We start from the raw sequence: 14,496 nt of genomic DNA, 5'->3' as shown, positions 1-14,496 counted from the left end.
AGATGCAAATTTCAGTGTGAGCAAATATATGACATCCGTTCTTACTCAGGTTCTGGATATCCCGTTCGTTGGGCATCATAGATACAAACTCCAGCTTGAGTACACATCTCACCCTTGACCATACTCAGGTGCTGGAGATCTCGAAAGAACCGCTGCATATTGGAATGGCCATGTGCTCAGCACTGAGCATAACTGTAGCTTGTGATTTCAGACTTCTGTCCTCAAACTCTTCGCCTGCAAGCCCTCCTTATTGGGAATTTGGGAGTCACAATGCAGACTTCTGCCTGCCCATCAGAAAGAAAAGTGTCCTATGGGTCTGCACAGAAACCCCAAATGAGGATCCACCTGCATGGCCTTCTCTGGCCCCCCAATATCATAGGCCACACTGTGCATTAATGTTCTGTCTGACACAGCCCGAGTCCTGACCTCCTGGAAGCCACCCAGATAGTGGGCCCCATATCCTGCAGGTGTGACCTGCCTTGACCTGCATCCTCCATCTCGAACCAACCTGGGTGGGTACCTGTCCCAGCACAGAGCTCAAATTCCTGCACATAGGGGACCCTGAAGCACAAAAGAGTACTGTTCTTTCCCCATAGAAGGAAAAGTAAATGTTGAGATGGTTGTCCAACCCTCAGATTGGCATCCAGGTGCATGGAACAAGAGACAACACCCACTCAGAATGAGCAGCTGGGCACAAACAGGCATTGTGACCCTCACCCTGAGACCCATTTCCAAAAAGCCCTCGCGGGAGCTGAACCAGGACCCCCTAGAGCGGGCCTAGTCCCTAATACTAAGCTTTGGTTGGGTTATCCAGACAACAAGACCCAGAACCCATCTCTGGAATCCCTGTTTGGAAGGGACCCCTGAGACTGAAAACAGCATTTTCCTCTTCCCCAGAAAGACATCAAAATCTTGGGTGCCAGGCAGAATCCCCAGAGAGGAACAATCTCCCATGGACCCATGAGGCCATCCCTCCATTCCGTGGCCATCCTAGTCACACAATCCAGACAGAAAAGCTTATGCTCCTGCCTCCCAGCCACGTGAATTTCAAATCCCGAGTAGCTGCCCTCAGGGTCTGCGGATCGGGACTGCCATCACCTTGGCCCTAACTCTTACAGATTTTGTGTGTGAAGACTTTTGTCCCAGAGCCCTGACTCACATGCCTTCCAGGATGGGGCCTCCAGAACCACACCTCATTGCTGGGCATGCACTCCCCAGGAAACTCTGCCTATCTCAGTTGCCCAAACCCTACAGATTAGGTGAAACCTGCAAGGCGCCTGAGCCCACCCCAATTTTATAGGATGGTCTGGAAAAAATGCACAGTGTGAAACAGCCTCAGCACCTACCTTCAGGAAGACATGCAGGTCAAAGGCCGTGAGTCTGAGGTTGAACCTGACATGCCCCTAGGACCTCATCAGAACCCTAGCTTAGGTTTTCAGGCCTCTGTCACCAGACCCCTGTTCTTGAAATCCAACATATGTTCTGACATGTGGTCCCTGAGCCATACAAGAGAATGCTTCCTGTCCCCAGAAGGAAACCTGGCTCCTGGGAACTGGGTCTAACCCTCAGGTAGGAGAATCCTGCCTGGCCTCAGGGACACCACCACATTCTAAGTTCTCCCTGGACACCAAGCAGCATTGGGACCCATTACACTGAGAACTTCCATCAACGCAGATCACTTGGAAATTGGAATTAGTGCCAGTGGATCAAGCCTGCCCTGTTTTTTGGCTGCAATGGTAACGTGAGGTGGGCTTCCCAGGCCTCCATTCAGAGAGCTCTGCTATCGAATCTTTCCTTATATGGTACCCTGGAGCTCTCTAAGTGGACTTCCCCTGTCCCACAGTAGGACACCTTGCTGTTTGGAGCAGCTCACAAGCTCCAGCTTGGGAAAACTTCCAAGGCTTCTTGAGGCCATCCACCATTCGTTGGCCATCATGGATACAAACTCCAGCATGAGCAGGCATCTGACCCTCCTGCACACTCAGGTGTTGGAGATCTCCAAACAACTGCTGCACGTTGGAATGGCCATGTGCTTGGCACTGAGCTTAACCATAGCTTCTCTTTTCAGACTTCCATCCTCACATTCATCACCTGCAAGCCCTCCATTTTGGGAATTCTGGAATCACAATGCATCCTTCTGCCTGCCAACAAGAAATAAGGAGTGTCCTATGAGTCTGTGCAGAAACCCCACATGAGGATCCACCTGCACGACCCTCAACGGCACCCCAATGTCATAGGCCGCATTGTGCACTAATGTGCTGTCTGATACAGCACGGCCCCGACCTCCTGTCTGCTACCCTGATAGTGAGCCCCATATCCGGCAGGTGGGTCCTGCCTTCGCAGGAGGAAGTGATCTTGAACCAACCTGGGTATTCAGATACCTGTCCCAGAACTTAACTCAAATTCCTCCCCATGGGGAACCTGAAGCACAAAAGATTACTCCTCCTTCCCATGGCAGGAAAACTGAATGTCCAACCTTCTGAGTGCGAGCCAGGTGCATGGCCCATGAGACCAGACACACTCAGGATGGGTAACTGGGTACAAACAGACCTTGTGACCCTTAGCCTGAGAACCCTTTCTAAAAAGCCCCCTATGGAGCTGAATCAATAGTCCACAGAGTGGGCCAGCCAGGCCCCTAGGCCCAAATCCTAAACATTGGTGGGGTTATTCAGTCACCCGGACCCAGAACCCATCTCTGGAATCCGTGTTTGGATGGGACCCCTGACTCGGAAAACTGCGCTCTCCCCTTTCTCCAGAAAGATACCAAACTCTTGGGTGCCAGGCAGAATCCCCAGAGAAGAAGAATATCAAATGGAAACATGAGGACACCCCTCCATTCCGTGGCAATCCTAGGCACACAATACAGACAGAATAGCCCGTGCTCCTGCCTCCCAGCAACCGGAATTTCAAATCGTGAAGAGCTGCCCTCAGGGTCTGCAGATCGGGAATGCCATCACCTCGCCCCTTAGTCTTAACCGAGTTCGTGTCGGAGGTATTTTGTCCAAAAGGTCTGACCCACATGCCCTCAAGGATGGGTCCTCCAGAACCACACCACATACCTGGGACTGCTCTCCCAAGGAAACTCTGCCCGTCTCATTGACCAAACCCACCAGAATAGGAGAAACCTGCAAGGCCCTGGAGCCCACTCCAAATTGATAGGCCACTCTAAAAAAAAAAAAATGCACAGTCTGACACAGCCTCAGCACCTACCTCCAGGAAGACATGCATGTCAATTGCCCTGTGTCTGATGATTGAAACTGACATGTCCCTAGGATCTCATTGGAAACCTAACTTACATTTTCAGGTCTCTGTTCCCAGATTTCTGTTTTGGAAATCCAACATATGGTCCAACATGTGATGCGTGAGCCATACGAGAGAATCCCTCCTGCACCGAGAAGGATGCCTGGTTCCTGAGAACTGGCTCTAACCCTCAGAAAGGAGAATCCTGCATGACCCAAGCCGCTGACACATTCTGAGGTCTCCCTGGACAACAAGCAGCATTGGGACCCATTAGGCTGAGAACTTCCGACAACTCAGATCACTTGGAACTTGGAATTAGTGCCAGTGGATCAAGCCTGCCATTTTCCTCAGCTGCAATGGTAACGTGAGGTGGGCTTCCCAGGCCTCCATTCAGAGAGCTCTGAAACTTTCCATATGGGGGACTCTTGAGCCCTTGAAGTGGATTTCCCCTGTCCCCCAGTTGGACAACTTGCTGTTTGGAGCAGCTCACAAGCTCCAGAATGGGAAAAACTCCAAGGCTTCATGAGGCCACCCCACCATTAGTTGACCAGCATGGATACAAATTCCAGTGTGAGCAGACATCTAACCCTCACCCATACTCAGGTACTGGAGATCTCGAAACAATTGCTGTACATTGCTACGGCCATGTGCTAGGCACTGAGCTTAAACATTGCTTGTGTTTTTATACTTCTGCCATAACACTCCTCACCTGCAATCACTCCATATTGGGAATTATGGAGTCACAACACACCCTTCTACCTGGCCACCAGAAAGAAGAAGTGCCATATGGGTCTCACAGAAACCCCACATGAGGATCTAGCTGAACGGCTCTCAACAGCACCCCAATATCATAGGCCGCCCTCTGCACTAATGCTCTATCTGACACAGCTCGAGCCCGGAACTCCTGTCAGCCACCCAGACAGGGGGCCCCATATCTGGCAGGTGGGTCTTGCCTTTGCCCGAGGCCGTCATCTCGAAGCAACCTGGGTATTCAGATACCTGTCCCAGAATTTAGTTCAAATTCCTGCCCAGGTCCCCAACAGGGACCCTGAAGCACAAAAGAGTACTCCTCCTTCCCCAAGGCAGGAAAACTGAATGTTGAGATGGCTGTCCAACCCTCAGAGTGGGGCCAACTGCATGGCCCATGAGACCACACCCACTCAGGATGGGCAGCTGGGCACAAACAGGCATTGTGACCTTCAGCCTGAGAACCCTTTCCCACAAGCCCTCAAGGGAGCTGGACCAGGAGCCCACAGAGCAGGCCTGTCATGCCCCTAGGCCTAAATCCTAAGTCTTGGTGGTGTTATCCAGGCGCCCAGAACCCATTTCTGGAATGCCTGTTTAGACTGGAACCCTGGCACGGAAAACCGGGCTCTCCCCTTCCCCCAGAAAGACAAGAAACTCTCGGATGCCGGGCAGAATCCCCAAAGAGGTAGAATCTCCCATGGACCCATGAGGCCACCCCTCCATTCCATGGCCACCCTAGACACACAATCCAGACAGAAAAGCCTGTACTCCTGCCTCCCAGCTGCCCGAATTTCAAATCCCGAGGAGCTGCCCTCAGGGTCTGCAGATCCTGCCTGCCATCACCTGGCCTCTAAGGCTTATCGGAGTTTTTGTCTGAAGACATTCGTCACAAATCCCTGACATACATGCCCTCCAGGATGGGGCCCCCAAACCACAGCACATCACTGGGACTGCTCTCCAGAGGAAAGTCTGCCTGTCTCAGTTGCCCAAACCCTCCATATCAGGAGAAACAGCTAGGCCCCTGAGCCCACCCCAATTTCATAGGATGGTCTGGAAAAAATGCACAGTGTGAAACAGCCTCAGCACCTACCTTCAGGAAGACATGCAGGTCAAAGGCCGTGAGTCTGAGGTTGAACCTGACATGCCCCTAGGACCTCATCAGAACCCTAGCTTAGGTTTTCAGGCCTCTGTCACCAGACCCCTGTTCTTGAAATCCAACATATGTTCTGACATGTGGTCCCTGAGCCATACAAGAGAATGCTTCCTGTCCCCAGAAGGAAACCTGGCTCCTGGGAACTGGGTCTAACCCTCAGGTAGGAGAATCCTGCCTGGCCTCAGGGACACCACCACATTCTAAGTTCTCCCTGGACACCAAGCAGCATTGGGACCCATTACACTGAGAACTTCCATCAACGCAGATCACTTGGAAATTGGAATTAGTGCCAGTGGATCAAGCCTGCCCTGTTTTTTGGCTGCAATGATAACGTGAGGTGGGCTTCCCAGGCCTCCATTCAGAGAGCTCTGCTATCGAATCTTTCCTTATATGGTACCCTGGAGCTCTCTAAGTGGACTTCCCCTGTCCCGCAGTAGGACATCGTGATGTCTGGAGCAGCACACAAGCTCCAGCTTGGGAAAATCACCAAGGCTTCTTGAGGCCATCCACCATTCGTTCGCCATCATGGATACAAACTCCAGCGTGAGCAGACATCTGACCCTCTCCCATACTCAGGTATTGGAGATCTCAAAACAACTGCTGTACATTGGAATGGCCATGTGCTGGTCCAGCCAGAGAACAACACCTGAAAGTAGGGCTGGGAGATTTAAAGAAAAGAGAGAGAGAGAGACAGAGGGCTCAGGAGGACTACTCCATCTCAGGCGAGTAGCAACTTTATTTCTTCAGGTAACCACTTTTATACAGCTTCAGCACAATGCTGGTATCAATACTCAATCATATACGTCAGTGAAAAATGAGTCAGGCAGGATGTTAACAGGCTATTAACCTCCAGACTTTTGTGATAATCATAAGGTTCCAAGAATGTGTTTTTTCTCAAGACAAGTCATAAGTGAATCACATAAAACTATGCAGATGTTATTTTCACCCTGAATAGCCTTTCAGAGTCAAGCCATGCGAGTGTCCCCGCTGGACTTGCTCCAAGTTCCCTTGGCACACAAGGGCGTCTCCAAGTGTGTCCAAGTTCACTTCTTATCCAGGCTTCCAGAGCCATAACAACGCAAACAGCTCCCAGCAGCCATGTGCTTGGCACTGAGCTTAACCTTCGCTTATGTTCTCAGACTTCTGTCCTCACACTCCTCGCCTGCAAGCCCTACATATTGGGAATTCTGGAGCCCCAACGCAGCTTTCTGCCTGACGACCAGAAAGAAGAAGTGCCCTAAGGGTCTGCAGAGAAAACCCACATGAGGGTCCAGGTGAACAGCTCTCAACGGCACCCCAATATCATAGGCCGCCCTCTGCACGAATGCTCTGTCTGACACAGCTTGAGCACCGACCTCCTGTCAGCCACCCAGAAAGCTGGCCCCATATTCAGCAACTGGGTCCTGCCTTGGCCCAAGGCCGTCATCTCGAAGCAACCTGGGTATTCGGGTACCTGTCCCAGAACTTAACTCAAATTCCTGACCATGGGGGACCCTAAAGCACAGAAGAGTACTCCTCTTCCCCATGGCAGGAAAACTGAATGTTGAGATGACTGTCCAACCCTCAGAGTGGGAGCCAAGTGAATGACCCATGAGACCACGCCCACTCGGGATGGGCAGCTGGGCACAAACAGGCATTTTGATCCTTGCCTGAGACCCCTTTCCAACAAGCACCTCGGGAGTTGGACCAGGAGCCCACAGAGCTGGCCTGTCATGCCTCTAGGCCCAAATCCTAAGCCTTGGTGAGGTTATCCTGGTGTCCAGACCCAGAACCCATCTCTGGAATGCCTGTTTGGACGGGACCCCTGACACAGAAAACCGCGTTCTCCCCTTTTCCCAGAAAGACACCAAAATCTTGGGAGCTGGGCAGAATTCCCAGAGAAGTAGAATCTCCCATGGACCCATTAGGATTCCTCTCCATTCCATGGCCATCCTAAACACACAATACAGAAAGAAAAGCCTTTGCTCCTGCCTCACAGGCTTCCGAATTTCAAATCCTGAGGGTCTGCAGATCGAATGCCATCACCTAAACCCTAACTCTCACCTGAGTTTGTGTCTGAAGACTTTGGTCCCAAAGTCCTGACCACATGCCCTCAAGGATGGGGCCTCCAGAACCACACCACATCACTGGGCCTGCTATCCTGAGGAAACTCTGCCTGTCCCATTTTCTCAAACCCTTCAGATTCGGAGAAACCTTCAAGGCCCTTGAGTCTACCCCAATTTCATAGGCTGCTCTGGAAAAAAAATTGCACAGTCTGACACAGTCTCAGAACATACCTCCAGGAAGACACACAGGACAATGGGAAGGGATGAATGGCCGAAGACCATGGCGGGTCAATTCGGCTGGGTGTGCGGCCACCTGTCTTGGTGTCTGTCAGAAGGTATGGGCGCAGGCTATATAAAACAGAGCACTAGTGCTTCGGGTAGCCTATGCAACTGGAATGTTGCTGAGGCCCGAGCAGGCTGATCCTCTTTGGGGTTTCTGGGCAACACCATAGACAATGATTTCTTCGGGTGGGCAGGCAGAGTGCTTCGTTGTGGCCCCAGAATTCCCAGTTGGGAGGGCTTGTGTGCCAGGAGTGTGAGGATAAAAGTCTGAATACACAAGCTAGGGTGAGGTTTGAGGCCAAGGGCATGGCAGGCCAACTCTGTAGAGGCTGAATCGAGATCACCTGCATCTGAGGTCAGGGTGACAATCAGACATTGGCTGAGGCTATAGTTTGTGTCCATGATGTCCCCTTCATGAAGCGGGGGCCTCACAACACCAAGGAGGTTTTCCCATGCTGAGGTTGTGAGTTGCTCCAAACCACAATGTTTTCTTCTGTGGTACATTCGAGTCCTGTTGGATGGCTCAAGGATGTCCCATATGGAAGGACTGGAGAGCAGGGTTCGAAGGATGGATGCCTGTACAGCATACCTCGCATTCCCATTTACTACTAGCGACAAGACATGTTTGAACTGCTGGCTCTGGATTGACCCCCAAGGGATGTGTTGAAATAGACTCTCCTGAAGATGGGTCCTAATGTGGGTTTGTGTCCATGGAGACCTTGGAATGTGCTGGTGGCTCTGGGGCTGTGCAGAATTGGACTACCCGAAGGGTTTGATACAGCTCCAATAAGAAACCTCCCCATGTGGAGATGAGAGAGGCTCTCTTTAGTGCCTCAGAAAAAAGTCATATGCTAGTCTTCGAAACCAGGCCTCTGAGAACAGAGACCTGGAAACAAAAGCTAGCATTCAGATTAGGGCCTAAGGACCTGTCCATTTCAACCGCCTGTCTCTGGGGACACTGTCTGAGTGTCTAAGTGGACATAGTTGCTTAGCTGATGTCAGAGTGCCCCCCTTAGTCCAGGGTGGCCTACACTATTGGGATGGCCTCAGGGTCCTTGGAGGTTTCTCCTAATCTGTAGGGTTGGAGAGGACAGGCAAAAACCTTCGGTGTGGCACCAGAGGCCATAGCCTGGAAGGTGTGTGGGTCCGGGCTGTGGGCACAGAAGTCTGAAAACACAAACTCAACTTAAGTGTGGCGCCGAGGGTATGGCAGGCCGGATCGACAGACCGTGAGGGGAGCACCTTGGCTCATGAAAGAAGGGCGAGTGGGAGACGGTCGCTCAGAGTTTTGACTCTGGATTTTGTGTCCAGGATATCCATGGATTCTAGGGGTGGCCTCAGGGTCACAAAGAGATACAACATTACAATCTTTCAGTTCACCTAGTCCCATGTTAATAATTCTGGTTTAGAACGAATACAGCTTTTACTTCTCTAAATTCTTACCCATTTCAGTTCCAAATTTTCAACGTGTCTAAGACCTGTATTTGTCCAGAAAGTCTCCCATATGAATTTTCTTTGAGATGGAATTTATCTTCCAAGAGAATTAAAACAATTACAAATGACAAAAACTCAGAACAGATATGGTAAAGAGCTGGTGAGATGAGAATTTACAATGTACTGGCAAGAAAATCAGGTTACTTCTATGACATGTAACATTTCCATAATCACAATACCAAGTGGTGATCTATCAACGTATTAAAACATTAGGAAATGCATGGCATTTTCCCAAATGTAACCCAAGGTTGATCATTGGTTTAAATCCTGTGAACAATTGATAAAGCCTTAGAAAGTTTTAAAACAAATGCCTAAATATAATTAGGCATGTTAAACACCTAATAAAACAAAGCATAGAAACTGAATATTCTGGGCAGGCAAAGAGAAAACCATAACAGATCAATTAACTTAAGAAAACTTTGTCTTTTTAAACAGAGAGAAAACCAGCTTTCCAATAACTGTCTTTTTTTTTAAATAGGCAGATAATGAGTTTACTAGGTTTCCCTCCCATCGTGAATGATGTTGCAGACAAAGGGAGGGGGATCTTTCAGATGCTATCCAGCTTGCATCCCTCATGGGAACTTAGGAGTGTCTTAGCCAAGGTCTGTCCGTATAAACCCCAGACCAGGACACTCCGTGTAGATGGCTGTCATGCCATATGACACCCCACGAGACTCAGGGTGCAGCCTACTCAGACTCCATAAAGGAAGTGGAGCCATACAGACACATTTACACAGTCAGGCACTGTTCAGATTCAAACTTTTACATATCTCCTACTTTTTTCATAGAGTTGCTTTTCTCATTTCCATCAGTCTTAATTACACTTAGCAGAATTTTCTACTCTTAGAAATACCTGAACCTCTAATGAAGACTAAATATAAACCAATTGTGAGTTAGTACAACAGAATTCCTTAGATGGCAAATTTATCAATCAGTGAAACACAGAACGTGTTTACCAGCAGATTACAAAAGACAAAACACAGTTCCAGCAGCCAACGCTCTAGCATTTTATCCCATTTGGTTAAGACCTACATGTCCAAAAAATTTAATTCCATTTCTCATTCAAGCAACCCTCAGAGTTTCAGGTTACAAAGACTTCAGAAGCCAGTTTAACAACTACCCATTAAAACCTTGAGACTGACAAATAACCATCTCCATGTCAGATGTCTTGCTCTCCTGCCTGCAAGGGGGGGGGGGTGCCTATGCAATCCACGTTGGGCCAGAAAAGGCAAGGAATTCCCCAAAACAAAGGTAGTTTCTGCAGATTTCTTGGGAATATTCCTTAAAATCTCTATCTCGAGATTGGTTCATCCTACAGTGCCAGTTCTGCTTCCCAAAAGTGGCTCACTAGGCACTATATTCCACGCCCGGCTCCAATGAGCCAGCATTGGGCACCTTAACCCGGCATTCGTCTAACCCCAGTTGACTCCAGCCTTAGCCCTTAACACACAAAATGAGTGAGCGAGAAGCCTTACATCTATTATGAAGAATAGAGAGATGAAGTCAGAGTCTCCTTACTCTCTGCTTTCCCCATTCCTTCGATCATAACAAACAACACAACAGGCAATAAAGGGACCAGGCAAAGACAACCGCAGGCCCAAGGATTCTTAATGATAACCTGCCACTGCTGGGGGCTTTATCCCCCCAACCACCTAGGGGGAATCGAACCCCTCAACCGCCCAGGGAGACTCAAACCCCCCAACCACCCAGGGGGACTTGAACCCCCCGACTGTCTACGTGGACTCAAAGCCCCTGACCGCCCACAGGGACTCAAACCCCTTGACTGTCAAGTGGGACTTGAACCCCCTGGCCTTCTATGGGGACTCGACCTCCCCAACCACCAAAGGCGACTCGAACTCCCTGACGCTCTAGGGGGACTCGAACCCCCTGGCCATCTAGGGGGACTCGAACCTCCCAGCATCCTAGGGAGACTCGAACTCCTCGGCAGGCCCCTGACTGACTCGGGGACTCGAAGACCCCAGCGACAGCCTACAGGGACTCGAAATCCCCGATTGCTGGGGGACTCAACCCCCCCTTGTCGATTTACCAGCAGAGGAATGGGGCATCCCTGCATCCACTCCAGCCCTGGGGGTCACGGCTGCATCCATCTTCTCCCTGGTGGGCCATACCCTGGAGCTCTAACCAGAAATACAGATAGGATTCCATGATCTTACTTCTGGAGGCTTTTCCCCAAAATTCCAATGCTGTCTCAGTTCTCGTCGTTTGAATCAGGGTGCCCCCTCCAATGTTAGGGTCCGTAATCAAAGGAGGGAGACTGATACAAAAGGAAGGTCAAGCAAAGCTTTATTTCACGCCAGCATTGAGAATCAAACTGACTGGCCAGGGCCGTCTCTTGCACAGAGGCAACCCCTCCCAGCCTCACAGACTAACTTTTAGAGAGGTATTTAGCCGGGCTATACACATGTGGCCAATGAGATTGCAATACCCAGAGAACACTGCACAGTCATGCTAAATCACCAAACACAGAAAAAAAAAAAAAAAGTGCTAGGTAACACACGGGTGCCCAATTGTATTTCAATTTACCCTAGTAGGTGTGTGCCCCACTGATTGGATGTCTTCACCTGGCCTGAACCGACCTTGTATCTAGGCTTTGCAAGTAAGTTCCTCTGGGAAGGGCGGGGTCAATCTAAGTTTACTGCATAGGGTCAATCTAAGTTCACTACATAAACACAAAATGACTCCCTCTGGCCAACCAGACCCTTACAGTGGAACCTTAAGCACCATAGAGAAAGCCTTCTTCCAGATGGCAGGAACCTGTCTGTTGAGAATGGTGTCCAACACTCAGAGTGGGAGCCAGCTGCATGGCCAATGAGACCACACCCAATCCTGAGGGCAGCCCTGGGCACAAACAGGCATTGTGACCCTCAGCTTGAGTATGCTTTCAAACAAGCCCTCTCAGTTGCACCACCAGGATCCCACATTGCAGGCCTGGTATGCCCCTAGGCCCAAATCATAACACTTTGTGGGATTTTCCAGGCACCCAGACGCAGAGCCTTGCTCTGGAATGGATGTTTTGGGGCACGCCTAAGATGGAAAACAGCACTCTTCCCTTCCCTGAAAAAGCCACCAAACTATGGGGAGCCACCAGGGTCCTTAGAGAGGAAAAAATTTCCCATGGACCCATGAGACCACACATGCATTCCGAGGCCATCCTAGACACACAATCCCAATAGAACAGTCTGTGCTACCGCCTTCCCGTCACCATAATTACATTTCCTGATGAGCTGCCCTTCAGGTTTATGCATTGGACCTGCGATCACCTCGCCACAATGACCCGATCTGGATTTGCAGACTTCGCTCACAAATCTATGGCTCACATGTCCTGAAGAATAGGTTCTCTGGAGCCACAGCACAGGACTGTGCCTGTCATCCCCAAGGAAACTGTTCACGTCACAGTTGCCCAAAGTCTCTAGATTAGTATAAACCTGAAGGGCCCCTGAGCTCACCCCAATATGGGAGGCAGCTCTGGATGCAAAAGCCCAGTCTGAAGCACCCTGATCACCTCCATCCAGGCAGACCACAAATCAATGTTCCTGAGTCAGATGATTGAAACTGACATGCCCCTGGGACCTCATTGCAACCCTAGATTAGGTTTTCAGGCATCTGTCCTCAGAGGCCTGTTCTGGAAAACCAACTTATAATACAACATGTGTTCCCTGAGCCAAACAACAGAATTTCTCCTGTCACCAGAAGAAAGCCATGCTCTTGGACCTGTGTCAAACACTCAGGGTGGTAGAATCCTGCATGGCCCCTTAGCGACCAACAATTCTAAGATCTCCCTGGTAACAAATTAGCACTGATACCGATCTGCAAGAGATTCCATGTCAAATCAAGGCCTTGATACTTCACTCCATAGCCACCAGAATGAACTTGCTATGTTCCTCAGCTGCAATGGTCATTGGAGGTGTCCCTTCCACACATTCTTGTGGAAGTGCTCTGCTATCCAAACTTTCCACATGGAGGACACTGGAGAAAACAAACAGACTCCACCTGTCCAGTAGATTGAAAACTTCCTGTTTGGAGCATCTTCCAAGCCCCAGCAAGCGAAATTCTACATGGCCTCTTGATTCCACCCCTCCATTTGTTGGTCATCATAGACACAAACTCCAGTGTGTGCAAAACTCTGACATCGTCCTTACTCAGGTGATGAGTATCTCGAATAAGCCGCTGCAGAGTAAATTGCCTTCTGCTGGCACTGAATTTAACTGTAGCTTTGGTTTACAATTCCATCCTCACTTTCATGGACTGAAATCCCTTTTGGTAGGGAATTCTCAAGCCACATTGCAGCATTCTGCCTTCCCCATAGGAAGAAGAAGTGCCTGGTGAGTCTGCCCAGAAATGCCAAATGTGGATCATTCTGCTTGGCCAATGAGGGATTTATAGACTGTCTTGATTTACAGGTTACCCTGGCTACTACTGGTGTGTCTGACAGAGCCTGAGCCCCGAACTCGTGTCAGCCACTCAGAGAGAGGGCACCATATCCATCATGTGGGACCAGCCTTGGCCCAAGTCCATCAACTCTACCCATCCGTGGTATTCAGGCACCTGTCCCCAGGCCTTTGATGGAATTGATGCCAATGGGGGAACCTGAAGCACAAGAGAGAGCTCCTTCTTCCCAATTGCAGGAAACCTGGCTGTTGGAATGGGTGTCCAACCCTCAAATTGACAGCCAGCTACATGGCCAGTGAGACCACGCCCATTCCTAAGGGCCGCCTGGGAATAGGCATTGTGATTCTCATCCAGAGTATGCTTTCAAACAATCCCTCTCAGTTGCACCACCAGTTACCCGCATTGCAGGCCTGGGATGCCCCTAGGCCCGAATCCTAACCATTCCTGGGATTTTCCAGGCACACAGACCCAGAGCCCATTTCTGGAATCCCTGTTTTGGGGCATGACTAAGATGGAAAACAACACTCTTGCCTTCCCCGAAAAAGCCACCAAAGTATTGGGAGAAGAGGGGATCCTAAGAGAGGAAAAATTTTCCATGGACCCATGAGACCACACCATCATTCCGAGGCCATCCTGGTCGCACAATCCAGATATAAAAGCCTGGGCTACCTCCTTCCAGTCACCTTAATTACAATTCTTGACGAGCTGCCCTCCAGGTCTCTGCATTGGGCCTGAGATCACCTCGCCACTAACCCTAACCCGAGTTTGTGTTTGCAGACTTCTCTCTCAAAACCTTGGCTCACATGCCTTCCAGGATGGGGTCGCTGGAGCCACACCACAGACCTGGGTTTTCCATCCCCAAGGAATCTTTGCCAGTCACAGTTGTACAAACCCAGTTGCAGATTAGGAGAAATCTGCAAGGACCCTGAGACACCTCCAATATTGGAGGCCGTTCTGGAGGCAAATGCACAGTCTGAAACACCCTGATCACCTAAATCCAGAGAAACACCCAAATCAATGGGCCTGAGGCAGAAGATTGTACCAGACATGCCCCTAGGACCTCACTGGAACCCTAGAATAAGTTTTCAGACATCTGTCCTCCAAGGCATATTCTGGAATACCACC

Source organism: Neovison vison, chromosome 4 (genome assembly GCF_020171115.1).
Source record: "Neovison vison isolate M4711 chromosome 4, ASM_NN_V1, whole genome shotgun sequence".
Classification (NCBI taxonomy): Eukaryota; Metazoa; Chordata; class Mammalia; order Carnivora; family Mustelidae; genus Neogale; species Neogale vison.
This window is presented reverse-complemented; position numbering follows the sequence as displayed.